The sequence below is a fragment of the Rattus norvegicus genome, chromosome 2 (assembly GCF_021556685.1).
Source record: "Rattus norvegicus strain SHRSP/BbbUtx chromosome 2, alternate assembly SHRSP_T2T, whole genome shotgun sequence".
Classification (NCBI taxonomy): Eukaryota; Metazoa; Chordata; class Mammalia; order Rodentia; family Muridae; genus Rattus; species Rattus norvegicus.
The window spans coordinates 105,851,222-105,879,171 of record NC_141535.1 but is presented as its reverse complement, the minus strand read 5'-3'; the positions used below and the strand labels follow the sequence as shown (position 1 = coordinate 105,879,171).

General features: G+C 43.2%; 2 pseudogenes across 1 annotated transcript; both read right to left on the bottom strand.

Annotated features, from left to right (window-relative positions):
* Positions 1-15,314: 15,314 nt before the first annotated feature.
* On the bottom strand, positions 15,315-16,183 carry LOC120100784 (spindlin-1-like; annotated as a pseudogene). The gene has a single exon (XR_015671425.1). The product of XR_015671425.1 is annotated as a spindlin-1-like, transcript variant X2 (transcript).
* A 6,136-nt stretch (positions 16,184-22,319) lies between these two features.
* Rpl36-ps10 (ribosomal protein L36, pseudogene) lies at positions 22,320-24,962 on the bottom strand (annotated as a pseudogene).
* Between the last annotated feature and the right edge of the window lie 2,988 nt (positions 24,963-27,950).

Sequence of the window (27,950 nt, the reverse complement as noted above, 5' to 3'; positions counted from 1 at the left end):
TATGTTACTTGACCTTTTTCCCTTACTGCTTTTAATATTCTTTCTTTATTTTGTGCGTTTGGTGTTTTGACAATTATGTGACGGGAGGTGTTTCTTTTCTGGTCCAATCTATTTGGAGTTCTGTAGGCTTCTTGTATGTCTATGGGTATCTCTTTTTTTAGGTTAGGGAAGTTTTCTTCTATGATTTTGTTGAAGATATTTACTGGTCCGTTGAGCTGGGAGTCTTCACTCTCTTCTATACCTATTATCCTTAGGTTTGATCTTCTCATTGAGTCCTGGATTTCCTGTATGTTTTGGACCAGTAGCTTTTTCCGCTTTACATTATCTTTGACAGTTGAGTCAATGATTTCTATGGAATCTTCTGCTCCTGAGATTCTCTCTTCCATCTCTTGAATTCTGTTGGTGAGGCTTGTATCTACAGCTCCTTGTCTCTTCTTTTGGTTTTCTATATCCAGGGTTGTTTCCATGTGTTCTTTCTTGATTGCTTCTATTTCCATTTTTAATTCCTTCAACTGTTTGATTGTGTTTTCCTGGAATTCTTTCAGGGATTTTTGCGATTCCTCTCTGTAGGCTTTTACTTGTTTATTAATGTTTTCCTGTGCTTCCCTAAGTGTGTTCATGTCTTTCTTGAAGTCCTCCAGCATCATGATCAAATATGATTTTGTAACTAGATCTTGCTTTTCTGGTGTGTTTGGATATTCCATGTTTGTTTTGGTGGGAGAATTGGGCTCCGATGATGGCATGTAGTCTTGGTTTCTGTTGCTTGGGTTCCTGCGCTTGCCTCTCGCCATCAGATTATCTCTAGTGTTACTTTGTTCTGCTATTTCTGATAGTGGCTAGACTGTCCTATAAGCCTGTGTGACAGGAGTGCTGTAGACCTGTTTTCCTCTCTTTCAGTCAGTTATGGGGACAGAGTGTTCTGCTTTCTGGCGTGTAGTTTTTCCTCTCTACAGGTCTTCAGCTGTTCCTGTGGGCCTGTGTCTTGAGTTCACCAGGCAGCTTTCTTGCAGCAGAAAATTTGGTCTTACCTGTGGTCCCGAGGCTCAGGTTCGCTCGTGGGGTGCTGCCCACGGGCTCTCTGCAGCGGCAGCAACCAGGAAGACCTGTGCCGCCCCTTCCGGGAACTTCAGTGCACCATGGTTCCAGATGGTCTTTGGCTTTTTCCTCTGGCGTCCGAGATGTGTGTGCAGGGAGCAGTCACTTCTGGTTTCCCAGGCTTGTCTGCCTCTCTGAAGGTTTAGCTCTCCCTCCCACGGGATTTGGGTGCAGAGAACTGTTTATCCGGTCTGTTTCTTTCAGGTTCCGGCGGTGTCTCAGGCACAGGGGTCCTGCCGCTCCTGGGCCCTTCCCCACGGGAGCCCAGAGGCCTTATACAGTTTCCTCTTGGGCCAGGGATGTGGGCAGGGGTGAGCAGAGTTGGTGGTCTCTTCCGCTCTGCAGCCTCAGGAGTGCCCACCTGACCAGGCGGTTGGGTCTCTCTCTCACCGGGTCTGGGAGCAGAGAGCTGCTGCGGGCCGGGATCCGCGGGTGTGGGACTTCCGGTAAACACAGAACGTGCCCGGTCCTAGAGAAATTCTGCTTTCCTGTGTCCCAAGCTCACCCGGCAGCTTTCTTGCAGCAGAAAATTTGGTCTCACCTGTGGTCCCGAGGCTCAGGTTCGCTCGTGGGGTGCTCCCCACGGGCTCTCTGCAGCAGCAGCAACCAGGAAGACCTGTGCCGCCCCTTCCGGGAGCTTCAGTGCACCAGGGTTCCAGATGGTCTTTGGCTTTTTCCTCTGGCGTCCGAGATGTGTGTGCAGGGAGCAGTCACTTCTGGTTTCCCAGGCTTGTCTGCCTCTCTGAAGGTTTAGCTCTCCCTCCCACGGGATTTGGGTGCAGAGAACTGTTTATCCGGTCTGTTTCTTTCAGGTTCCGGCGGTGTCTCAGGCACAGGAGTCCTGCCGCTCCTGGGCCCTCCCCCACGGGAGCCCAGAGGCCTTATACAGTTTCCTCTTGGGCCAGGGATGTGGGCAGGGGTGAGCAGAGTTGGTGGTCTCTTCCGCTCTGCAGCCTCAGGAGTGCCCACCTGACCAGGCGGTTGGGTCTCCTTGTCCCTACTCTTGACCATGCCCCCTACCATGACAGACTCTACTCCTCAATCAGTGAGCAGAAATAAATTATTCCTTAAGGTGCTTCTTGTTGGTGGGATTTGTTCATAGCAGGGCGAAAAGAAACTATGTACAGAAAAAAATTCTTCTTTCACTTTGCAGGACAGACAAGTAGCAACACAGGCTAGTGAGTCTTTAGTTCTGCATCTGTGTGGGAGCAAGAGATGAAGAAACTGGCTTGGAAGAAATGAGACACAATGCTAGTAACAACAGATGAGGAAAAGGTGTCTGGAATTGGGAGTCAGGAAGTGCACATAGCTCACACCAAGAATACATACTGAGCTGAGATACCCACTGCTGAAGGTAAGTAAGCGTGAGCACACGGAGCTCAGAGCATTCTGTTAGATAGAGGGCTACTTGTTTCTAATTGGTCTATCTGGTTTTTTCTTTCTCTTCTCTTCCTTCTTTTTCCCCAGTGTTTGGGGAGTAAGTCTAGGGCCATGTACATGCTAGGAAAATGCTTTTCCTCTGAGTTCTAGTCCCAGTCTATTTTTTTTTCCTTTTTTTCTTTTGAGACAGAATCTTGATAAATTATTCAAGCTGTCCTTATGTCTTACTTACACTTCTAATGTTGCAATTGCACACCATGGCCAGGACACTTTACACAAGAAAGAATTTGTTAGGAGCTTACAGTTTCAAAGGGTTAAAATCTGTGATCATCGTGGGGGTGAACATGGCAGTAAGCAGCAGGCAGGCAGGCAGGCAGGCAGGCAGGCATGGTGCTGATGTGGTAGCCGAGACCTTACAGTTTGATTTACAAGCACAAGGCAGAGAGAGACTAACTGAGAAGCAAAGAGTTCCACCAACTAGAGACCAAGTTTCCAAATATATGAGTCTATGGAGCTGTTCTTATTCAAGCCGCCACATCTGCATTCATTTTGTAGCCCTGGTAGGTTATGAACTTTCTTGTTTAAGCCTTCTAGTTACTGGGTTGACAGATAAACTTGTGTCACCAGTCTCAACCATTTGACCAACTTTTTTTTTCCTTTTTTTTTTTTTTTTTTTTTTGGTCACAGGTTTTCTCTGTGTGGTCCTGCCTGTTCTGGAACTAGCTCTGTAGACCAGGCTGGTCTCGAATTCACAGAGATAAATCCACCTGTTTCTTCCTCCTGAGTGCTAGGATTAAAGGCATGACCACTGCCTGTCTTATCTAACTATTATTCATGATTTCATAGGGTTTAAATGTATCAATTGGCCAGCTTGCAGACATTTATTTGAAAAGAAATATATGCTATAATGTATCTAGTGAATTTATGAAGTGAAGGAAGGTGTGGACATATTAAATGAAATCCATTCCTGGGAGCCTAAAACAATAGGCCTTTTTGTATTCATTGGAAAGAGTATCAACACTACATGGCAGGTAGTACTCACCAAGAGCAGGGCAGCCTGGGAAAGTAATAAATTCAAGAAGACAGTTCACTGGTAGAATGCTTACCATGAAACTGTGGGTTCAAACACCCTTATCACATAACCAGGTATGGTAGTACATACCTGTTATCCTAGCAACTCAGGAAGTAGAGACAGGAGGATAGGAAGTCCAAGGTTACCCTTGAACACAGTGAGTTTGAGACCAGCCATGGCCATGAGAGACCCAGTTTTGAAAACATACAAACAAACAAACAAACAAACAAACAAACAAACAAACAGAAAAAAAAAAGAAAGAAACCAAGACAAACCTCGGGTTGATACTCTTATGAAGGTGCAGACACTTATAAGAATACCCTCTATATTGGGCATATGGTCCCTCAGGCCATCTCTTCCTCATCTCCATGGAGCTGAACTTTATTGGATTTTCTTAAACTCCAGATATGATGACCTATTGTGATTTTTGTGATAAACTGAAGGAGAGTCTTACACTCTCCTACAGAGCACTTCTTGTCACCCTCCTTTTAAGTTTAGGAAAGCACCTTGGGTCTGAATTATACAAAGGGAAGTTTCCACTTTCTAAAATGTTTACTGTGCAATTTGGTATCTTATTAAGTTCTGAGGAACTGTAAGAATGACCCAGACTTTTATCCAGCTATGTCTAACCTTAATGCCTGGAAGACAAGGTTTTTATACCTTCACCACAATGCTGATGGTTTTCTGTTAACACAAGCGTGGCAGATACTTTAAGGTGCTGGTCCTTTAGTGGGCTACTGCGGCAGTACTCATTGTCCCATTCATACAGGCGCGGATCTCTTATCTGTTTAATGGGATACTGTTCTTCATTCATTTGCTTTAGGTATTCCCCATCTCTCTGGGCTGCTCCTTTCACTGAGTGTTTGGATATTTTTGTTTTTCTTCTTTGCTTAGCTATAGTGGTCTTCCTTAAACTCCAATTATGTGCCTGTGACCCCTTCTCCTTCATCTGACCAACATTGTATTTACTGAATAGGAGCCCTAGCTCTTAGACTATGAAAATTATCTTTGAAAGAACCTCAAATGTTCCAAGGGTTATAAAAAATAAAACAATAACAACAATCCTTTCAAGGAAGAATATTAATGGAGCAGCCAGTTCTTGAATTCCGCCAAAAAGCAAGACTGAACTTTGACCAGGAACTGCTCTGAAGCTCTGTGAACAACAATGAAACTCATTGAGATGACACCTTAGAAAGAATTCTCAGCACTAACTTTATGCTAAAATAGTGCAGGTTTTGTTTTTCACAGAAGCTATTTTAAGAATAAATTTTTCCCAGTCAGTCTTTTTCTCAGTGATGAAATGGGGGTGGAGCAGAGTCTGATTTCTGAGAGACAGCTGGTTGCCAATTAAACAGAAATACTATAAAATCACATTTGGGTATTTCCCTACAAACACCAGGGAACCAAGGAAGCAGAGAAAAGCTCCAGGAAAGAAATTATTAAGGTCAATATGACTAATCTTAGTTGTCAACTTGAATACCTGGGAGGAGGAACTTCTGTTGGGGAATTTCCTTCATTACTCTGGCCTGTGGGCATGACTATGCAGCATTTTCTTGATTGTTACTTGATGTAGAAGGGCTCAGCATACTGGTGGCAAAGCCACCTGTGGGTAGGTGGGCCACTTTGTACAACAAAGGTAGATATATGAGCAAGTCAGAGAAGCAAGTCAGTAAGCAGCATTCTTCCATGGCCATTGCTTCTTTTTCCACCTTCAGTTACTGGCCTTGATTTCTCTGACTTCCCTGAGTGATGGACTATGACCTGAGAATTGTAAGCTGAAATAAACCTTTTATTCTCCACCTTGCTTTTTGTTGTGATATTTATCCCAGCAACAAGAAGCAGACTCAAACCATTTTTGAAATAGTAACATAGGTTGTGTTTTTGTCCTGTAGAGAGCTGACCTGTTCTTTTTCAGGTCCTCGTGGGCATAAAGTGGAACTGCCCACATCTCTGTTCATGGCTGGTTACACTTGGCAGGCCTGGTCATTCTTTATGGATTGGGACAGCTCCCACATTTACAGGAAACTTCTCTGCCTCACCAGGTGACTTTCCCTTTCTGTTTTATGCTCCCCACTCCAGGTCAGTCCAGTCACTCGGTTGATCTTAGTTTGTAGTGACTCTCTGCTTATGGGACAGTGTCTCTGACTATAAGTCAACAAAGGCATAACCCAGCAAGTGGGAGGTCTTCAATAAACATTTGTTAGATGACTGACTCAACAGAGAAAGGAATTAACTCATGATGGCAGAGCAGACCTTTTCTTTTAATGCTGAATAACTTTCATCTCCCGTACCACAGTTCATTCATTCATTTACCCAAAGACAATTGCTTGCTGTCAAGTTGAGACAATTATGGATAAAGTTTACATAAACATCAGGACACAGACTTTCGCATAAGTGGAAGCATTGTACATGTTTGGATAAATACCAAGTAGTGTGATTGTTAGATTAAGTTATTAAGACTATGTTAGACCTGGTGTATTGGTACACACCTGTAATACTAATACTCAGGAGGCTGAGCCAGGAAGTTTTGAAATTCTTGGGTATTTTGAGCTACACAGTAATTTTCAGGTCAACCTGGACGATATAGCAAGATTATATCTAAGACAAAAGCATGAGTTGGGGGAGATGATGGCTTGAAAGATGGAGTGCTTGCTGAGGAACCATGAAGATTTGAGTTAGACTCCCCAGAATTCATGTGAAAAAGCAAGCGTGATGGCACACACTTGTAATCCCAGTGCAGGGGAGGCAGAGGTAGTAGGGTCCCTGGATCTCACTGGTCACCGTGCATAGCCCAGTCAGGGAGCCCAGGTCCCAGTGATCCACCCCAAGAAATTCCTAAAGAACAACACCTGAGGTTGTCTTCTTATCCACACATATATGCACGCGTACACATACATACGCACACATGCATATTCCCATATATATATATATATATATATATATATATATATATATATATATGAACAAAAGAATAGCAGTCAGTCTGTTAAGTTTTGGGAGAAGCTGCTAAGGTAGCTTTCAAAGTGGCTGTATCATTTTGCATTACCACAGTGATGAACAGATGTCCCTACTGTCTCATGTCCTGACCAGCATTTGGTATTATTAGTGTTTTGGATTTTGGCTATTCTGAGAGGTGTGTGGCAGTATCTTGTTTTACTCTGTGATTTCATAACAATGTGTAAGGTAGTACATCTATGTCTTCGCTATGTATTTCCATGATTCTTGTGGGATTTCTCTTTACATCTTTTGCTTATTTTATTTCTTTATTTTGAAAGTTATAAAAATAGGGGCAATAAGGTGGCTTAGTGAGTAAAGCTAAGCCTGATTAGTTGAGTTCAGTCCTTGGGAGCCCCATGGCAGGAGAAAACTGCTTTCTTCAGGTCATTTACTGACCTCCACATGCCCACTATGACATCCATGTGGTGTCTGTGAATGTAAGCTCAGGTCAATTAATGGAATGAAAAGAGTCATAATACATTTTGAATGACAGTTTTCTAACAGAGTTTAGCAAGTACTTTTCACCCACTCTGTAGCTTGTCTGTTCATTCTCTTGATGCCTATTTTCAAACATAAAGAATTTAATGAAGCCTAGTTTATCACTCCTCTTTCACATTCCTGCCTTTGCCTCAGCCATCTGAACTATCATCACTCCCATCCTGTGACCTTCTCCTTGGCATGTTATATGTTGCCTGTTGCTTTAGGTATCCCATCTAAACTCCCAGAACTGGCCCCGCTACCAGCTGCCACCCTTGAATTCAGAGATTAAACACACACATGCAGTTTTCAATTTCAACTGGCCTTTTGACACAATTGCTGGGTGCTTCTTATCTTCCACCTGGAAAAGCTTGCCCTTATCACTATTCTTAGCAACTCACCTTTCACCTGCCCTATCATTAGTTGTTAAGTTATATCCTCAGCCAAACGCCCACCTGTAGGAGTGGCCTGTGTGGCCACCCCATTTCAAGATCTCACATGACTGGTCAACTTTCCTCCATCAGAAGCCTGATGAACTGTGTTTCTCCTCCCTTGTGTCTGTCCCTTTTCCTCCAGGGATCTGGACGTTGCCTATTTCTTCTGCCCAGCAATTGGCCCACAGCTTCTTTACTGGCAGATCAAGAACCAACTGGGGAATAGTACAGCATGAGAACCACTCCTACAGTTGTAGTTTTGAGATTTATATTTAAGTTTTAGCTGCTGTTTGATTTACTTTTGTGACAGCACAAGCTTTCTCTCAAGATTTATTTTGACATACAGTTGTCCACCTGTCCATTTTCCATAGTAATACATTTACACATTTCTATGACATTTCATTATGTCATATGACTCAAGCACTCTACATGCTGGACTTGAAATTCCATGATGTTTTTACAGCCTCTTGCATAAGGTTTAATGGTAATTTTCTTCTTTTCATTCAACAGTTTTCAGTGCTTTGCCACTGGTTTGTCATTGACACAGCCTTTCATGAAGCCTGCTCACATCTGCCCAAATCCGCGCAGTATTCAATTTCCCTCCTGCTGATTTGTACATCTTGAATGAGGGTAGGTTTGGAAAAGCAGAGTTGGCTATTCCATTTGGTCCAAAAGAAGTCCAAAACTTGTTTGTAATATAAATTTAGTCCCTAACAGACATTTATTCAAGAAGGGAGATGGGTTGATGAACTGATACCACCCCACTCATAGCATTCTACTCCAAAGCTGCCGTTAACTCTATTTTCTATCGTCGTGTGTGTGTGTGTGTGTGTGTGTGAGTGTGTGTGTGTGTGTAAGTGAGTGTGTATATGGCAGGTTCACATGTGTGCACATGTGAATTTGCGTGTGTGCATGCACATGGAGGCCCGAAGTCCATACCAAGAATCATCTTCCATTGTTCTTCCACCATGTTCTTTGCAACAGGGTCTCTCAAGCCCCAAGCTCTCAAACATGCTAACCCAACCTACATGGTATTTACATGGATTCTGGAGATCTGAACTCCAGTTTTCATGTACAAATTGCAAATAGCTTTAACCATGGGCTTTCTCCCAAGCTCTTCTTCCCAAAGAAGCTTCTGAACAGAGCATTCAGACTACAGATTTTTGATCCTTCTCTGGCCTCTTTGCTGTTAGAGATGAATGTTCATTTTGCAGATCTGGTCCCAGTGTAGTATCATATAGCTAGTAGGTCACAGGTGGAGGTGGTAAGATAGGAAATTTTCTTTTTCTTTTTTTTTTTTTTGAGACAGTCTCTTGTAGCCCATGCTGTCTTCAAACTGAAAAGTAGCACAGATGATCGTGAACTTCTTATACCTTTGCCTCCATCTCCAAAGTGCCTGGAGTTATAATCAGATCCCTGATTATAATCCACTGTAGCTTATCTGTTCATTCTCTTGATGCCTATTTTCAAACAATAAAGAATTTAATGAAGCCTAGTTTATCACTCCTCTTTCACATTCCTGCCTTTGCCTCAGCCATCTGAACGATCATCACTCCCATCCTGTGACCTTCTCCTAGGCATGTTGTATGTTGCCTGTTGCATTAGCTATCCCACCTAAACTCCCAGATCTGCCAGTAAAGAAGCCATGGGCCAATTGCTGGGCAGAAGGAATAGAAAGAACTTCCAGATCCCTGGAACAGACAAGCTTAGAGGCTTATAATCACATATGGTTAATTTATTTGATGCTGGTGGTGGAACCCAGAGCTTCATGCATTCAAGGTAAACCGTTGGCAAAGAGATCTCTGCCATCAGCACTGAACCAGCTTTACTGCACAATTTTCTCAGCTGTGTGCATGGTCACAGTTTATTTCTGAACTGCATTTTGAACAGGAAAACTCAAGACTAGGCTAGCTTTGGCCTCTGGGTGGGCCTAGCTAGTGATCTGTGCTAGTGAATGGCGGCTCTCAGGGCTACTGTATCATGGCCTAATGTTTAGGAACTCGGGAAACAGTGATGTGCCATAGGGCAACTTTTGCCCCCAGTCGAGAATGAAAACATAAGCCGATGTCAATCACCTTCAGTTCTGTTTTCACTGTGATTGTTTTTCATCCAGTTTTCAGGAGCTGTTGTGACACCTGATTTTTTTTTAATGAAAGATCTTCTTTTTGATTTGAAGATAATGGCACAAATCGCTAAAAAGGAAAAGTCTGTCTTATTGCTCTAGGTTCTGAAAACCTGCAGGAAAAAGATGATGGTACTGCAGGATAAAGCACCATGCACTTCCTCATGATGTTGAATGATATGTTGATGGATTGATTGACCTAGTTTCTAATGGTCTCTGAACAGAACACTCAACAGTAATGGAGGGCATAGGGAAAAGATGGGCTGGCCCTTTAAGGAGATCCGTATTTAACATAAGAGTCACAGCAGAAAGGAAATATCTATTAACAAGGAAGGTAGTCACAAAAGATAAAGACACCAATATAAATGGAGTACTGAGGGAGAAAGGAAAAGCTCTCTCTGAGAGAATGGGAAGTGTATTATGGGAGAAGTGGGCTTGGAAATATGGGTGGGAATGGTGGGAAGGGTAATTATTGGTTAAAATGCTAAAGGTGAGGACTTTTGTGTTTTACTGAAGTATCTGGTACTTCTCAGAAACAGATTGGACTTGTTGGGTGGGGTGGTGAGAAGGAGAAGATGGAGAGACTGAGAGAAGGGAAGAGAGAGAGGGAGAGACAGAAAAAGAGAGAGAAGACGAGAAGGATAATCAGTGAGAAAGGGAGAGGGACACCTATAGGTATAAATAAATGATCATTAAGTTACCTCAAAGCTCATCTGTGGTTTGTGTCTCCCCAAAGCCCTAGGTTAGAGGCCTGATAACACTAGGTGGCACTCCCAGGAGGGGGTGGAACCTTCACACAGCCTACTAGGAAGAAGCTAGGTTTTTTGGGTTGCCTTTGAGAGGAGTAATGGCTGCTTCTTGTTTCTGTCCCGCTTCTTGTCACTGTGAAGTGAGCATTGTTCCCTACCATGTACTCTTGCCACAGACAGACTCTTGGCAAGAGGCCAATCTATCTCAGCTAAATAACTCTGAGGCTGAGCAGCATAGGAGGTCCTCCTTTTAAGATGGTTGCCTTGGATATTTGTCACAGTGACAAGAAGCTGACCCTGTTTATGGTTTTGATAATTTTTTTTTGTTTTGTTTTGATGTAAGAAATAGGGTCTCATGTAACCCAGGCTAGCCTTAAACTCCACATATAGCATAGGATGTTTTTGAACTTCTGATTCTCCTGCCTGTACCTTCGTAGTGCTGAGAAGGCAGGTATGAATCACTGTTCTAAGGATCAGAACCATGTTTTCTCGTATGTTAGGAAAGCTCGCTATCAGCTGAACTGGAGCCCCAGATGGAACCATTTGTCTACCCAGTCATGTAGGAAGACAGATATTCTTCCTTTCAGGGTCATTTGGGTTAAGATTTGGGTCACTTGTTATGTGAGTTATGCTTAGTCAAGATAAAATTGTACTGGAAAGAAAGTTTGGAGTTAGAATGCTGAGAAATTTACACAGCATTTCCAAGGCGTGTGTAGCCACTTAAGTGGCTTGGAAAGTCTGTGAGATTAAGCTATTAAGTACATTCTGGAGGTGCAGGGAGGCTTTCTTGTGGAGATTAGACAAAGGCTCTGTAGGTGAAAGTCTTCTCTAGGGCTCCCCATGGCGGATCCCATGAAAAGGAACAGTCCATGGTTTCAAGACATTTATTGTCATAGCAGAAAGTGGATGAGTAAAGCCATATCCCCCTTCTCAGGGTGGGCCTGAGATTAAATTCCTTTTGCAGGAAGGAGTGTCTGGGAAGGGAAGCTTCATTGGCTAAGCTTCCAGGCCTTTAGGTACCTCATTATAATGGAGATCTGTCTTGACCCTATGTGACTTGTGGTCACATCCTCTACCTGTGGAGGGACTTGGGGTATTGCCTTTACATGCCTGATGGTCATAAATCTATGGAGGACTTCGGGCTAGTGACCAACTTGGTTTCCTGGGAGTCAGGTGAAGCTTCTACCATCCCTTTCAGGGTCTCCGGGATTCAAAACTCCTCAACCAGGAACCAGAATGTCTTTCACTACCCCACACCTGATTGCTCACAGCCATCTGTAATGGGATCCAATGACCTTTTCTGGTGTGTCTGAAGACAGTGACTGAGTACTCACATACATTAAATAAATACATTTTTTTTTTAGAATTTTCTTTTTTTCCCCTTTTCTCCATCTTTATTAAATTGGTTATTGCTTATTTACATTTCAATTGTTATTACCTTTCCCAGTTTCCAAGCAAACATCCCCCTAGCCCCTCCCCCTCTCCTCTATATGGGTGTTCCCCTCCCCATCCTCCTCACCTTACCACTGTCCCCCCAACAATCCCATTCACTGGGGGTTCATTCTTTTTTTTTTTTTCACATAAAGGGTTTATTTTGAATGTTTTAAGGAAGGATACAGTTACATCATAATTATAAAAATTACTTACAGAATTAACAGAGTTGTACTGTGTATACTTCTAAATGCAGAGAACAGGGAACTGTCTACACGTTGTATAAAATAAAATTAAAATTAAAAATGAATTCAAGCTCAAAAAATGAGGTCGTTTTTCTAGTTTTAAATGTGAACACGAAGACCTCTGAATTCTACTCGTTCGTTCGTTCGTTCGTTCGAACTGCACCAATGGTGGAGAATACAGAGAGCGCAGCATTCCCAAGGAACACAGACATTTTGGCCATGATTATTTTGAGTATTTTCCCTGTGTCATCTTTGGAGGACCTCCGTCTCTCAGACAATCAGTGTTAAGTGTTTTCAGGCACTACAGTTTGTGTTGCTCAGAACAGTCTTCTTTCTAATGGGTCTACAGAGTTCAGAGATTCAGGCCCAATGCACTTTGGGGTTTGGCACATAAAACAAGAATAGAAATGAAATCTGGCTTAGAAGCAACTGTGATTTTTAGAGCGTGCACAGTCCCTTCAAATGCTGCGTGACATTTACAACTGGAATCACCTTCTGTCGGCGCTACGACTGCTTCACCAGTGCGTCTTTACCCTACAACCACTAGAACAGTACAGTAAGCAAATATATAGGAAACCAAAAGCAAATTGAAAGAAAGAAAGCAAGCAAGAAAGAAAGAACCTAGGTCTCTTTAACATGCAGGTTTAGTTAGTTACATTGAACATTCTACTTAGAAGAGAGCATGCAAAAATGGATGGTCTGCTTTAAGGTTCTTCTCTGAAGTTTACGTGGCAGCCTGACGTCACACACGCACACACACACGATACGATACTAGAGCAGGTAAGTGAGGAAGGCCAGTAAATTTTATACACAGATTCACTGCTTGAGTTGCCACAAGCCCCATGAAAATTTTGGAAATTCATGTTCAACTCCTAAATGAGGAATCAACATTTAGATACCAGGACAATGCAAGCAAGGCATGCAGATCTGAACTGTGAGCCTAAGGGGAGCCCAAGGCAGCAGGCTCAGGAGTCCGTCACCATTCAGGGTGGTGGAAGCCACCAAAAGAAAAGAGTGGGAGGAGGGGTGAAACAATTAAAATACAAACAAACAAATAAAAACCTTTCCCTTCCCTCTGCCTTACATAAAGGCAGTATTTGGAATAGTGAGCAAAGTCATCCCCATCTTCTGTTGCAACCCCAGACCGGGAGGTCACGGGTAACCAAAGCCAACCTAGGTTGCTTGCAGAAAACCACAATGCAAGGCATCAGATAATGGCAGACATGTTGGAACTGATCCAGTCCTCGGGACATTTTGAAAGGAGTTTGACTTTCCAGTCACCGTGCATGTTCTGCACCATTGGTGCATGCAGGACACTCTCATCCACTTGTGCCACAGATTACCAGTATGGGCCGGAAGAGACAGACTCTGCTCGGAGATTTACATGCAGGACAACACCTGGTCACGTATACTAGAGGCACCCAAGACTAGGGTAGATCACACGGCTTTGAGAAGCTTGTCCCTGGTGCCTAGGAGAAAACACTGAGCACACGGTGACTGCAGCCAGGGACGGAACTGAGGTACTGTGTTCACATGGTGAGCAGTTGTGACCACCCTGCAGCACAGGGCGGTCAGCCTCTGTGAAGACTAAATGGATATCCAATAGCCATGTGCCTTGAACCGTGACTGACTTCTTGCATCAGGAAGAACCCCAACTAGTTAAGCATACCTACACTTGGTCATCAAGAAGAACCCCGACTAGTTAAGCATACCTACACTTGGTCATCAGGAAGAACCCCAACTAGTTAAGCATGCCTACACTTGGCCACGCCTCTGCTGTTTGCTTGACAGCATCAATACTGTGCAGCCACAGATAGATTTCCAACCTCCACGAGACTGATTCTACAAACCGTCTTTCTCCAGCTGACAAGCTACCAGGCTTCCTACAAGACAAAGTGAGAGCGAGCAGAGGTTTGGCTAGTCAACCAACTGCATGTCAGTTCTATTTCAGCTTCAAACCACCTCACAGGAGCAAATCATAATGCACTTGATGGCGAAGAGCTGCGATCCACCCATAACCAGCAAGGATGACCGTCCAGTGACACATCATAGACATGCAGAGCCCGGAGGCCACGGAAGGGATAAACCTGCATGAATAACACACTTGGAGCAAGAACAGACACTGCCACAACAGGGTCAAGGCAAAAAGCCATATTGGTCTAGCATTCTCTGTGGGGGAAAGCCAGGAAGAGTGGGAGAGAGTAAGGAGGGGGAGAAGAGGCCTTCTGACCATAATCATATATCAACAATAGTAGTAATAAAAATTAAAAAGTCCCAGAGAACTTGAGAGAAGGCAACAATGCCATACTTAAAACTTACATCTCTAATACAAATGCACTGTTCTTGCGGGGATCTACGGCACATACAAACCCTGGATTTATTGTTGCCTTTTAAGTCCATGTAGTAAAACCCCGCTGACAGGTGTGAACAAATGGACTAATGTGCCGTCTAGAAGCACATCTATATTATTCCATGTGAACCAAGGACCCGGGCTCTATTGTCAAAGTAGTTATGATTAAAGAGTAAACAACAACGATAACAGAAACAAACAATAACAACAAAAACCACAAAAAAAAAATAAAGCTTAGAATTGAAGGCAGCCTTTTACCCAGATTTCTCAACAGTTTACCAGAATTCTACTGTGGGTCATTGACTGTTTATGGCTAATTTATACCTGGACTCAGCCAAAAGCCTCCGGATTGAAATGGTACTCAGAAATTGACTTTTGAAACAACCTAAATGTCTCTGTGTGCTTCCTGTGCCCAAATTTAATTTCAAACAAAGAGCAGGCATATTATAAATATGACTGACTTGGATCGAGCACTCCTGTTGAACTGGAGAAAACATTTTCACCCCCACCCCAATCCGCAAGGAAAGGCGTGTCAGTGGTGAGTGCCTCTGTGTGTGTATAATATATACATAGGCACACAGATGCAGATCTAGACAGGTAGCTATATAGATACATAATCTCTCAAAAAAGGCAGTAACAAAAATAACAAACTATGCTTGCATTGTGGCAGCAGAATAAGATAGTGTCAGAGTGAAGGGGAAATGGGTACAACCTATCCAGGTTTAAATGACTGTGATGCTAGCTTAACTTTACCACCTTGCTTGTAACCCCCAACAGACAGCCTTCCTGTGAGGGAGGACCCCTCACACAGACGCTCTGAAGAGGGAGGACCCCTCACAGATGCCTTGTGTTTGAATCAGTCTGCACTATTCAGAACAACACCAGCTCTGCTGGTGGAGATTGTGGGTTCGCAGGGACATCTAAGCTTTCATTAAACTGGAAAGCAATCGAGTCTTTATGTCTACAAATTATACATTTAATAGTTCCACAAATTTGGCAGAGTTTGTGATGACATCTAGGATGTTTTCACCAAATCGTAGACGTAAATATGGAAGTCGTCATCAAACTTGATGAAATAGACAGAGGGCTTGGCCTCTACTTGATGGATGACCATGCCAGTCCTTTTCGAGCCGTCTTCTTTGGCATATTCCACTTGCTTGCCTACCAGGCTGTCCACAACTTCTCCTGGCTCCCTTTCTGCTGGAGGCGAATCATTGGAATCGGGCATAATGCGGAGGTCGCCTTCTTTGTAATCATCTAGGGGCTGGTACATGTACAAGACAGGGTCTTTCTCATAGGTGATGTAAAACCATGTGTTCATGACAGGTGCCCGTGCCAAGACCATCCCCCTCCACTCATCTTTAGAGCCATCCTCTGTTTCAAACATGTGCTCCACCGCTTTGCCAATCATTGTGTCCGCTAAGTGTGCATCGCTAATCCGAGATGTTGCAACTCTGTCAGGGAGGACTTCAAGTGCAGAGACTCTGTCATCCTTGTTCAGCTCTAGTCCATAGACACAGTCAAATCCATCGTACTTTATGAGATACAGGGAAGGGTTCACAGGCACCTGGTCCAGGACAGTCCCCTTCCACTGGGTGACAGGGCCGTTGCCCTCTCTCCACCCATGCTGGATCTTGCAGCCTACGATGTTCCGCCGGGGCTGGGACACAGGTTTGCTTGGTCCCACACTGGTCCGATGTTTTTTGTGAGATGTCCTCTTCTTCATCATGTTTGCAGAGACTCCAGCATGGCCTGCATCAGCTCTGGACCGCTGGCCAAGTGTCTTCCCGAATGGGGTCTTCATTCATCTGCATCTATGTGAGCAGCAGAGCTGCTAGACTAGGGTGAAAATCCAATGTTCTCAGTTGAGGCTGCCCACAGGTCAGTGTTCTTGTTAATCCACCATCCAGGTGTCTCCTTTACAAGTTCAGCAAAAACACATGGAATCCTAAGCACTCTGTCGGCCACCAAGGCTGCCAACGGGGGCCGCCTTCCCCGCCGGCCCAGCCCGAGCCAGACGGTGCCTCCCCACCCCAGCTCCTCGCCGCGGCCACCGCCCGCCCCCTGGGGGTTCATTCTTGGCAGGACCCAGGGCTTCCCCTTCCACTGGTGCTCTTACTAGGCTATTCATTGCTACCTCTGCAGTTGGCGTCCAGGGTCAATCCATGTATATATAGTCTTTAGGTAGTGGCTTAGTCCCTGGAAGCTCTGGTTGGTTGGCATTGTTGTTCATATGGGGTCTCAAGTCCCTTCAAGCTCTTTCTAAATCTTTTAAAAAAATAATGAAGTATGGAAAGGATGAAGAATGACAATTCAAATGAGCGATGAACTTGGATAATTGTGTTTTCTCTGGTTTGTGCTGAAAACCAAGTTAACTTCGTTGTGCTGTTTGCTTACTTTAACTTTAACCTAACAAGTTCAAGTAATATTCTCTGTTCAAACATAAGAATGATCCAAACCTGTCATGTTTCCTGCCTGGCTTTTCTAGGGGCCCCTTCAATAATTCTGATGTCTAGGCTAAGTACTAGCTTTGTCCAGTCTTGTGTGACATTTAAATATTTTATTTTGAAATAATTTAGAAAATTATTTCTAACTTTCTAACATAAAGAAAACTTTCAGAAGTAGTAGAGTTTCTAAATTGTATTCATTCATCTCCTCTTAATGTTATTATTTCTCTGTGTGTGTATTTATGTATGTATGTGAGTGTGTATCTGTGTACTCTTTCCATATAGTGCTCAGAGGACAACCTCTAGTACTGGCCTACAGGTGCTTTCAATACTAGGTTTGAGATGGTCTTTCCTTGGCCTAGAACTTCATCATATAGGCCAGGCTACTAGGTCTGCCAGGCTCTAGGGACCAACCGCCTCTTTTCCATTTCCCCATTGCAGGAATTATAGGCACTTATAACTCTCCTTTGCTTTATATCATAGGTTCTGGGATCTAACCTCACTCTCTCCACTTGCAGGGCAAGCATTTTACAGACAGAGACTTCTCCTCAGCATGTAGAGACAATTGTTGAGGTAGTGAGTAGAGGGATGAGTTCATATATCTGCCTCTGCTGCTTTGGTTAGGGTCTTCCAAGTAATGCCTATGTTCCAACCTGACTGGGGTGAGAAGAGACACCCTGACCTTTTCAGAGAAAAGAATAATCAAAAACTCAGGTGTGCTTTGAGATTTTGATCCTAATCAGGTTGCAAAACCATACTTTTCATGTAGCAAATATCATTTCTTACTCTGCAGAAAGTGTTGAACTGAATCATTTCTTGGTAGAGCCAACCAATGCAAAATATTCTCAGCAGGTTCATGTTTATAACAAACTCAGATTCACACTGAAATCTCCACCTCCCTCCAATCTTTCTCACTTTTACCCCACTCCTCTGAGGGCATAGTTGGTGCAGATATTCTGGTCTTCCATCCTTTTGCAGCCCTCTCCATCTTCACAGATAGTGTATCTTTTTCTTTAATTCTAGATAGGCCCTCTCTTGCCTTTTGAAAGTAGAGAAGCCTTATTTGTTCTTAACACCAGTGAATGGAGCCTCCCAACTTCTCCTGAGAGCTCTTCTCCTGGGCCTTATATAACCCAAGGTGGTACTTTTTTTACACTCATAATTCAAGAAAAACAAAATAATTTTCTACAATTATGTATTCTCCCTTTGATCTCCGGAAAAACTGACTTAAAACTACTTGAATTATTGGAGGATTGTTAAGTAATTATTTCAAAAATAGATTGTTATCTCATTGGCACACAAATGTCCCTGGACACTTCTCTTCCCTGCATCATGTCTGTACACAAATTCATTGGGATGTATGACATACCCTTGGCTTTTCCAGATTCGATACTCTCAGCTTCAAATATTGGCTGATTACCTCAAAGATCCATGATGAGTAGCAATTTATTCTTCTGCTTAACTAGACTTGAATTCTATACTGCCCAGGAGAGCGACTTATCTGATGTGTGTGTGTGTGTGTGTGTGTGTGTGTGTGTGTGTGTGTGTGTGTTTATGTGCAGCATCCTGCCTGGGATTATAGGCATTTTCTACCATATCTGGTTTATGTGGGTCTGGAGACAGAACCCAGGGCTTCATGTGCTAGGCAAGCTCCATATCAACTGAGTTACAGCAATAGTTCAGCAATGCTATTTTAAACAAAACAAACTTTCTTTTGATTCTGGCATGGAGGATTGAGAGTCACAGTTTGTTTTTCCTAAATGGAAAAACTGCCCTTGGCCACTGGTAGCGTGGGTCCTGCCATGCTGGGCTAGAGTGGGAGGGAGTGGGGTACTGAGAGGCTAGGGAGGGATGGGAAGGGAGTCAGGCCTGGATTATGAAGGCCTGCCTGCTCTATCCTATTCCTGCCTGAGACATGTAGACATGGCTATTCCCAGTGCCAGCAACTCCTCTAGCATTCCTGCAAGTGTTTATACAAGTGTAAGGACATCTCCATTTCTTGGGGTAAGGGAATAGGGAATGATTTTTTTGAATCTAGACTTTCTACCTAAGGAGCCCATGAGATTCTGTTAAAAGCTTCTTTCTGTGAGTTCTGCTGTAGCACACAGTAGACTTTCCCCAGTTAAATGCAGCAAAATGAAGCAAACTGCTCTAACCTGCTAACCCCACTGAAGAGTTCCAAAGAGGACCAAGAGCAGCTCTTTGCATGGCTTCAGACTCCAGTCCTAGTGATGAATCTTGCTGTGCTACCCAAGATGAGTCGCTAGTGTTTTTCTCATCTTCAAACCTCCTAACACTGTCTGTACTCTGGGACACTCCATAGACTTTTCTATTTATGGGTGGAAAGTGCAAAGACCCGAGGCACAGAAGAGTCCAACATTATTCTTTGGAAAAAGAAACAATACTACTACTACTACTACTACTACTACTACTACTACTACTACTACTACTACTATTGTTATTATTGTGTCTATATATGTATAAATGTACGTGTGTATGTATCCATGTGCTATGGAGCATGTATGGAAATCAGAGGACATATTTCTGGAGTCAGTTCTCTCTTTCTACTCTGTGAATTTGGGGGATTTGACTCGGGTTGTCAGGTTTTATGAGGCAAGTGCTTTTAGCCCCTGAGCCATCTTATTGGTCCACATCTCTTTGGCTGTTGAGACTGAACGTCAAGTGCACAGTTTGGCCTTGAATTTACTTGATGCTGAGGATGGGGTTTGAGTATCTCACCCTGTCTTTGCCTCCCAATTGCTTTGATTACAGGTGTGTACCACCAGGCCCTGTTTCCTAATGTATACTTAATTTTTAGGCCAGGGTAGATCCTTGTAAGAAAACTCCGTAGTTGCTCTTGGTTGTCATGATTTCATAGATGTTGCCAACTTTTTGGTATTGCAACATTTGACTGCCACCACTAAAGTGCTGAGGTTACAGACCCCTGTTATGTCACTATGCCTGGCTCTTCATCCCACCCCCCACCCCCAATACATCATGACATTATAATATTAAAGCCACACTCCCAAATTGTAAATATTACAAACCACATTTCTACATGGCACAGTGATGCTACTGCATCCTGTCATAGAGTTACAAGCAGCATGCATTAAATTTCACATGCCCTTTAATTTTTTTATCTCTTCATTTGCATGCATCTATTTTATAATCATTCATTCTGGTAATAAAACCAGCAGGGTTTTAAATTGAGCTGAAGTCCCTGATGCTTTGGAGGAATTTATGTTGCATAATTGTAATGGATTCCCTGAGAACAAATAGTAATGCAGGACTTAGCATTCCACTCAGGGAGAGTCAAAGTCTTTCTCACAGCCCCCTCATGCTGTACTGGAGGGATGGCTCAATGAGTAACGTGCTTGCCACATATGTGCAAGGACTAGAGTTCAGAGCCCCAGAACCTACAATAATACAAAAGCAGAGCAGGCAGGGCAACCTGCCTGTAATCTACTGTTCTCATGAGGTGGAGACAGGTTATTCCCTAGGGCAAGCCATATGGAGACTTGCTGAATCAGTGAGACTGAGGAAGACACTTCCTACATACATATGTGCCCACACCTTTAGGCATGCATATACATATGAAAAGACATTCTCTGGGAGTTGGTGAGATGTCTCAGCAAATAAAGGCTCTTGTCTCCGAGACCGCTGATCTGAATTTGATATCAAAAGGGAAAAAGTAGCTCTTGCAAGTATCTTCTGACCTCCACAGGTATGTATGGCCCTCCACCCATATGAATAAAAAAGAAGTTATCTGCTGTTTGTTATTGACTTATTGTTGAGGGAACAATGTGGAAAAGAAAGGGGATGTAAAATTAATGAGAACGTGTAAATTTAGGAGCTTCAGAAAATGACTGTGTTGGACATTTTTTAGTTGCTGTGATCAAACACTATGAGCAGAAGCAGCCTGCAGAAGACAGAGTTCAGTTTGGCTTATGGTTCCAGAAGGCTCAGAGTCCATCATGGCAGGAAGCCTTAGCCCGAGCAGCATGCAGGGCAACCAGAGTGGGACACTTGGTGCACTTATCTTTAACTATGAGCTGGAAGCCAAAAGCAAACTGGATGTGGGGTGAGACTATAAACATCCAAAGCCCACCTTCGATGAATTTCCTCCAGCAAGAGTACATCTTCTAAAGCTCTCCCCCAGTGCCAACCACTGGGTACCACTTGTTCTGAGCCACGGAGCACACACTTATTCAAACCACAGTGCACATTTTCTGGCACATGGAAGTCATGCAGGTCGGGGGTTCTGGTTTAAAGTATTTTGTGAGCTTGTATTGAACTATCTGCCTGACCTCTCCTTTGAATTGTCCACTGGGAAATGATGCTTTTCCAAGCTCCTTTATGTGCTGTGGACAGGCTTGAGGTCCTGACTGGCCGTTGGATGGACACTACAATATGAATCTCTTCTCCTACAACAGAACAGTCTAAGACAGAGACACATACACCTACACAGACAGACAGACACACTCACACAGAGGGAGGGAGGAGGGAGAATGGCTGATTAGTTTTGCTTTAGTGCTTTATTTTTTTTTTCCTTCTGCAGCAAAGTGTTTATTACATCTTGAAGAGGAGAGAGCGAGCCCCAGAATGGCGCTGCTTATATACACCCTAATGTGGCGTGTCCACGCCTGATTGGTTGCTTACCCATGATCTCATAGGCACGCCCTGGAGTGGGCAAAGACCTGGCATGAAGGCACTCTTGCACATGCGCACACAGTTAACTTCCTGAAAGGAAGTCGGCTGGCGCGGCGAAGGCTGTCGCCATCTTGTAATGGCGGAGGCTATCCTGGCCTTCCACGTGGGGCGCAGTTATGAAAAAGTGTCTAGTTCAAAACAAGAGAAAGTGCATCTCTTCTGAGCATGTATGGACTTTTGTCCATGTTTTCAGTTATCTCAATGTTTTCTCAGAAAAGGAACAGCTAAGCACTAGTTCAAACACAGAAGGGGACTTGGCAGAGGAGGGATTGATCAAGGAACCCAGGATCTGACTGCAGCTGCCCAGAGAAAATGAAAGCAGCTCTGGGCATCTTTGAGGAGTTTACGCTTCTTTCTGATCTTTTTCTTGACCAGTTTCTCTGTGTGCTCATCTTTCATGTGGCTCAATGTGACCCCCAAACCCCAGCCTCTCAGCACAAGCTCTGAGACCCAGTACTCACTGCTGTTAATGCTCATTGGGATTTTAGAGAGGGCTTTTACTAACTGAGAATCAGAAAATGAAGGCCCAGGGTTAGACTGTCTATCCCTCACCTGGTTACTTGGAAAACTTGTGGAATGGACCCTCAGGAAGACAGGCAGTTAAACTATAGATTGGTACATAGTTTCTACCTTTAAAAAAATTAAAAACACATTTTAACTTTACATATACTTTGATCATATTTTCCTCTTTTCTAAGTCCTTCCAGATCTTCTTCCCCTTCTGACCCACTCAAGTTTAAGTTCTTTCTCAAAAAAATTAAGCAAAAGTCCCAAAACAACACCCCTCAAAGTAACAACACAAAATAAAATGTCACCTTAAAAGAAACAACAAACAAAAACATTGCACCAAACTGTAACCTAATAAAAGCATGCGCGCGCGCGCACACACACACACACACACACACACACACACACACACACACACATATCAGGCCTAACTGAAACAGTTGATATACCCAGTATCACTCCATTAGAAAAAACTGACTTTCCTTCTCCCAGCAGGTTTTAGTTGTTAACCTTTACCCTAGTGGTTAAGTATTCATTCATTCATTCATTCATTCATTCATTCATTCAAAAAATTACAACTAAATAGAATGTAAGATAAAACAAAGTCTATCACATTGAAGTCACTCAAGTTAACCCAACAGAAGGGAAGAAGCCCAAGAGAAGGCACAAGAATCACAGACCCCGTTGATTACACAGTTAGGAATCCCATAAAAAACACTAAACTGGAAGCCATAATCTAAACACAGAGGATTTGGTGCAGACCCGTGCAGGCCTTGTTCAGGCCCTGCTGCTTCAGTCTCTGTGAGTTTATATGATCATTCTTCATGTTGATTTAAAGCACCTTGTTTTCTTGGTGTCCTCCATCCCCTCTGATTCTCCACTCTTTCTGCCTCCTCTCCTGTGTGGTTCCCTGAACTCTGAGAGGAGGGATTTGATGGACAGAGTGTCCCAAGGTCTCTCACTTTCTTTGAAATGTTTGGCTATGGGTCCCTATATCTGTTCCCATCTATAGGAGGGAGTTTCTCTGATGATGACTGAACAAGTCTCTTGTAGAAAGGACTCTGATGGAGACAGGCAATTAAACTAGACATGCTTTCTTACAATAAGTAGTGACTGAGTTTATGGGCAGTCATTATGTGTTTACCTCTTTCCATGTAGGAGGACAATGGTGTAGGACATGATAGCCTATGTAGGACAAGGCTATCATAGTTCCTATTCTTGTTGCTGTGATAAATGCCCTGACAAAATTAACTTTAGGAATAAAGGATTCGTTTTGGCTCACAGTTAAAGGGTATAGTCCACCATGGTGGGGGAAGCTCTCATAGCAGGACTTCTAGACAGGTGGTCATATTATGTGGAAGAAGAGGGCAGCATAGGGTGAGAAAGAACAGGGGAGTTTGGTACTCAGCTCATCCTCTCCTTCTCATGCAGTCTGGGATCCAAGCCTATGGGATGGTGCCATCCACTATTACATTGGGTCTTCCTACCTCAATGAATTTGATTAAGATTGTAGAAGATATGCCCAGAGGCTAACTTAATCTCAATTTCTCACAAGGAGGCCTGGAGGCAAGTCTCTTAGGTGATACCAGAGCATGTCAAATTAATGATTAACACAGTCATGGCAACTGAATGCCCTGAGTTAATATAAGGGAGCTGCGTGTGGGAACTCTTCCTGAAAGTAATGCATACTCTTTGAGGTGGTAGTGCCAGGTTTTGAGAGTTCACAGAATACAAAAATAGAGAGGGAAAGGGGCTGACTGGATGTGGACTTTATATTCGGAGGAGCAAACCCTCTAAGGCATTCAACTACCTTCTTTCATCACCTCAAAAGAAAAAAAAAGTTTCCAAAAAAATGCCAAGTTCCAAGCTCAGTTGGCAGACCCCTTACCTGGTGTATGCAGAGCCTTAAGTTTGTCCCTCAGTGTTGTATAAAATATGATAGTGTGTGCATATGAGCACCTCACTCAGTAGTAGGAGGAAGAAGGGTCAAGGACTCCCATTTACTCACTCTTTTTTTTTTTTTCTTTTTTTTTTTTTCCAGAGCTGGGGACCGAACCCAGGGCCTTGCACTCGCTAGGCAAGCGCTCTACCGCTGAGCTAAATCCCCAATCCCCCATTTGCTCACTCTTGAGTGCATTATAAACTAAATCTCAATAAGAAAGAAGTTTAATGTAGAGAATACACACTTCCTACATACCAGAAGATTGTTTCTTCAATGAAATAAACTCAGCTTCATGGATACTAATTCTACTAGCCTTACTCATTTCCTCTCATCCTGTCCAGTTCTTGAACATTTCAACATAGAGAGCTCTAGTTTATAGGTTGGTGCTCAAGGCTGATTTGTGTTTGGGAAAGGTTGTGGTAATTTAAAGACTTATTTTACTTTTTATTATGTATACATTACATCTGAGTGTCTTATGTAGGTGGGCTGTATGTCTTAAGGTCCTGCTGTGGTTCCACACCCTCTCAGGGTGCCCAGACTCTGTTGTATACTGGGTGGAAGGATGAAGCAGAGCCCAGAATGGGTGTAATTCTTTTTCTTTTCTTTTCTTTTTTTTTTTTAAAGAACCATCTTTTATTGGGGGAGGGGTCATCAATGCTTCTTGGCCGCTGCCTGCGCATGGCTGCCAGCAGGTTGCTCAGCTCCTCCCTCTTTCTCTTGGCGCAGATGTGCGTGCCCACCCTCTTCTTGATAAACTTGAGTGCTCACTTGTTCTTGGACACTTTGAGCAGCTCCATGGCGTGCTGCTCATAGGGCGCGAAGCTGCACACTTCCCGGATCATATCCCGCACGAACTTGGTGTGCTTGGTGAGGCGCCCGCGACGCCTCGGCTGTGTCTCGGCTTGCTGACGTTTTTCGTCACTTTGTGGCCTTTGTTGAGGCCCACGGCCATGGGGTAGCGCAGGGCCATGGCTGCAGCTCTCCGATGGCGGCCGGACAGGAACGTGTAGTTTTTTTCAATGATCTTCAACGAAATAACTCTCTGAGACGATCTTAGGTTCTGTATATTTCTTTATTTGGGGTGGGTTTATATGCACACACTTTATTCAGGTCGAACCAAGGATTGTATAGTTTTGAGGAAGGGGGTGAGAATATCAAGGGTGGGCAAAGGTACTTGGGTTGATGACCAAGGCACTGAGATGCCTTATTAGCATGGAGAGGCATTCCAGGAATCTCAGGTGCAGGGCTACAGTGACATTCATTCCTCAGGTAAGCAGACAGTGCGGTCTAGGATCCCCCAGGTAGACATTAGGAAACACCAAGGGGAATCTACCATTTTGCATCAAGGTCAGGGTTTTTCCAGTAATGTCAAACTTAGACCTTAGCAGTAGGGTTTTCCCGACATGTAGGTTTGTGTGTGCCTAAGTACAGTTGTCAATGGAGGCTAGATAAAGGCATTGGCCCCTCGGAGTTGGAGTTCTAGGTGGTTATAAGATGCCGGACATGGGTTCTGGGAACTGAACTTGGGTACTCTGCAACAGCAGTAAGTGCTGTCAAGCCCTCTCTCCAGGCCCCTGTTGCTACAGTTTAAATACATACAGGCCACAGAAGGTTAGAGCCAGGCATTCAGGACAGACTGACAGAAATGGACATTTTGTGACCATCATTCAGTCATTCTTTGAACACATATTTGTTTGGCATCATTAGAAGTTTCATAAATATTAAATAAGTCACTGCAAATTACTAATTAATTTTTATTAGCTAATAGGTAAATTTGCAAAAAAATAAATAATCTTTCCACTTATGCATTCCAATTTGAACATATTTTAAGAGGATTAAATCCAATCACTAAACATGCTAAAGCAATTGTTTTCCTGTAGGATCATGTCCAGATAAAATCTGCATAAAGAAGAAAATAATAATATTAAATTATCTACTCCTATTCAATTTTAAGAATTTGTATTTGCTGATGTATTTTCCAAAAGTATAAAAACCCAAATCATGGGACTTAGAAGTTAACTCAGTGCATAGGATGATTCCTATGCAAACATCAGAATTTGAGTTCAAAACTTGAGCACCTGTGACAAAGCCAGGCCTAGCAGAATACATCTGTAATCCCAGTGCTGGGAAGGTAGAAGGAGAGGACCATCCCTGGGCCTTACTGGCCAGTCAATGGTCTCAAAAATTAAGGTGGACTGAGGTTCACACCTGCTGTCAATCTGCCTTCTGCATGCATACCCACATACATATACACCTTTACTTCCAGGAACATGTATACATGTGCCTACATGTACACACACTCACACACACATAAATACCTCTTAATCATTTTGGTTAAACAAAGCTGTTTTTCTTCTCCCTTTGGTCAGCATCATTTTTAGAAACACACATAGGTGGGAGATTACTTAAATAGTGCCACCTTGGCTCAGACAAGCTCCTCCCCATTTCCTAGCCTTTGTCTTATTGGTGTGTGAATGTCTGGAAATTTCCAGTTTTCATTATTCTAATCAGGACTATGCTTCATTCAGGTGCTGTTCCACTTAGATAAAACAAGTTTACATAAAAACCTTTATCTTTGTTCTCCAGAGAGAAAATGTGAAGGTGGAGATGTTCAGCTCTTTGTTTCCATTAACTTTCAGAGGAAGGGAGCCCTGAAGAAGATATTCTCATAGTGGAGGGTTGGAAGACTAAGTGAAGGCTGCTATTTGCTCACTATCCAGGTAACCTGACTTCCAGATCCACAGTCACTCACTCCTGAGATCACTCTGTGATGCTTCCCTACACTACAATTAGGTACAGGGCAAGCAATTTGCATCTTAATGGAGTTGCATTGTGAACTTTGTCCCCATGCCATTCCCATGACCCCTCAGAATCTTCCTTCTGAATGGGTTTCTGGCCCATTTTTTACCCCAAAATTCATTTATAGGACTGAAGTTCTTAAATAAAATTATATTTGTCTTTAAATTATTAAAAATTTAGTAAATGCAGAAAATTAAAATTAAAATTACAAGCAATCCAATTTCCCAATGACTTTTACAGTTTATATTTGCTTTATAATCTCCAGTGTCTCTTCCCTCATCCCTCAGGGCTCTTTAGAATAGCAATGACTACGGAGGATACATACTCTAGAGAAGTTACAACATTCATCATGCCAAAATTCTCTGTCTACACAGAAGAATCCAAACAAGCCCTGTATAACTGTTTTTTCGCTTGCTATGATAAAACACATGACCAAGGCAACTTATAGAAGGAAGGGTTTATTTGGCCTAACGGTTCCAGAGGGATCAGAGTCTATCATGGTGGAAGAAAAGCTGATAGATACCTCCTCTTGAACAACAAACACCACACAGAAAGAATGAACTGGGAATAGCAGGAGGCTTTTGACACCTCAAATTCCACCTCCAGTGACATACTTCCTTCACCAAGGTGGGTCATACCTTCTAAATCTATCCATATAGCACTACCAACGGGGGACCAAATATTTAAATGCCTGAGACCATGGGTGACATCTTATTGAAACCCCGTATCTGAAAAATTAGGTTGTCTTAGCCCACAAACAAGTTGCAAGCACTAAAAATTGGTGTTAAGGAGGTTGTGGTTCAATTGGTAGAGGTTTTACCCAGAATTCCCAAAACCTTGGTTGGATTCCTCATGAACTAGGCATGACTGCACACTCCTGTAATCTTAGCTCTTGGAATGTGGAGACTGGACGATCAGAAATTGAAGGTCTTTCTCTGCTACATAATATATTTGAGACCAGAACAGGATGCCACACATAACCCTTTCTTACAAAAATAAAAATAAGTGCTGTGTAGATGGTCTACCTGGTAATGTGCTTGCATTGCAACCCTGAGGGCCTGGGGTAGATCTCTCAGAAGATATGGTAAAAAGCTAGTCATAGTAGCCAGGGCTTATAATCCTAGCCCTGTGGAGATAGAGGCAGGCAGATTTCTGGAGCTTCCTGGTTAGTTTGCCTAGCCTGTTTCTTGGTGA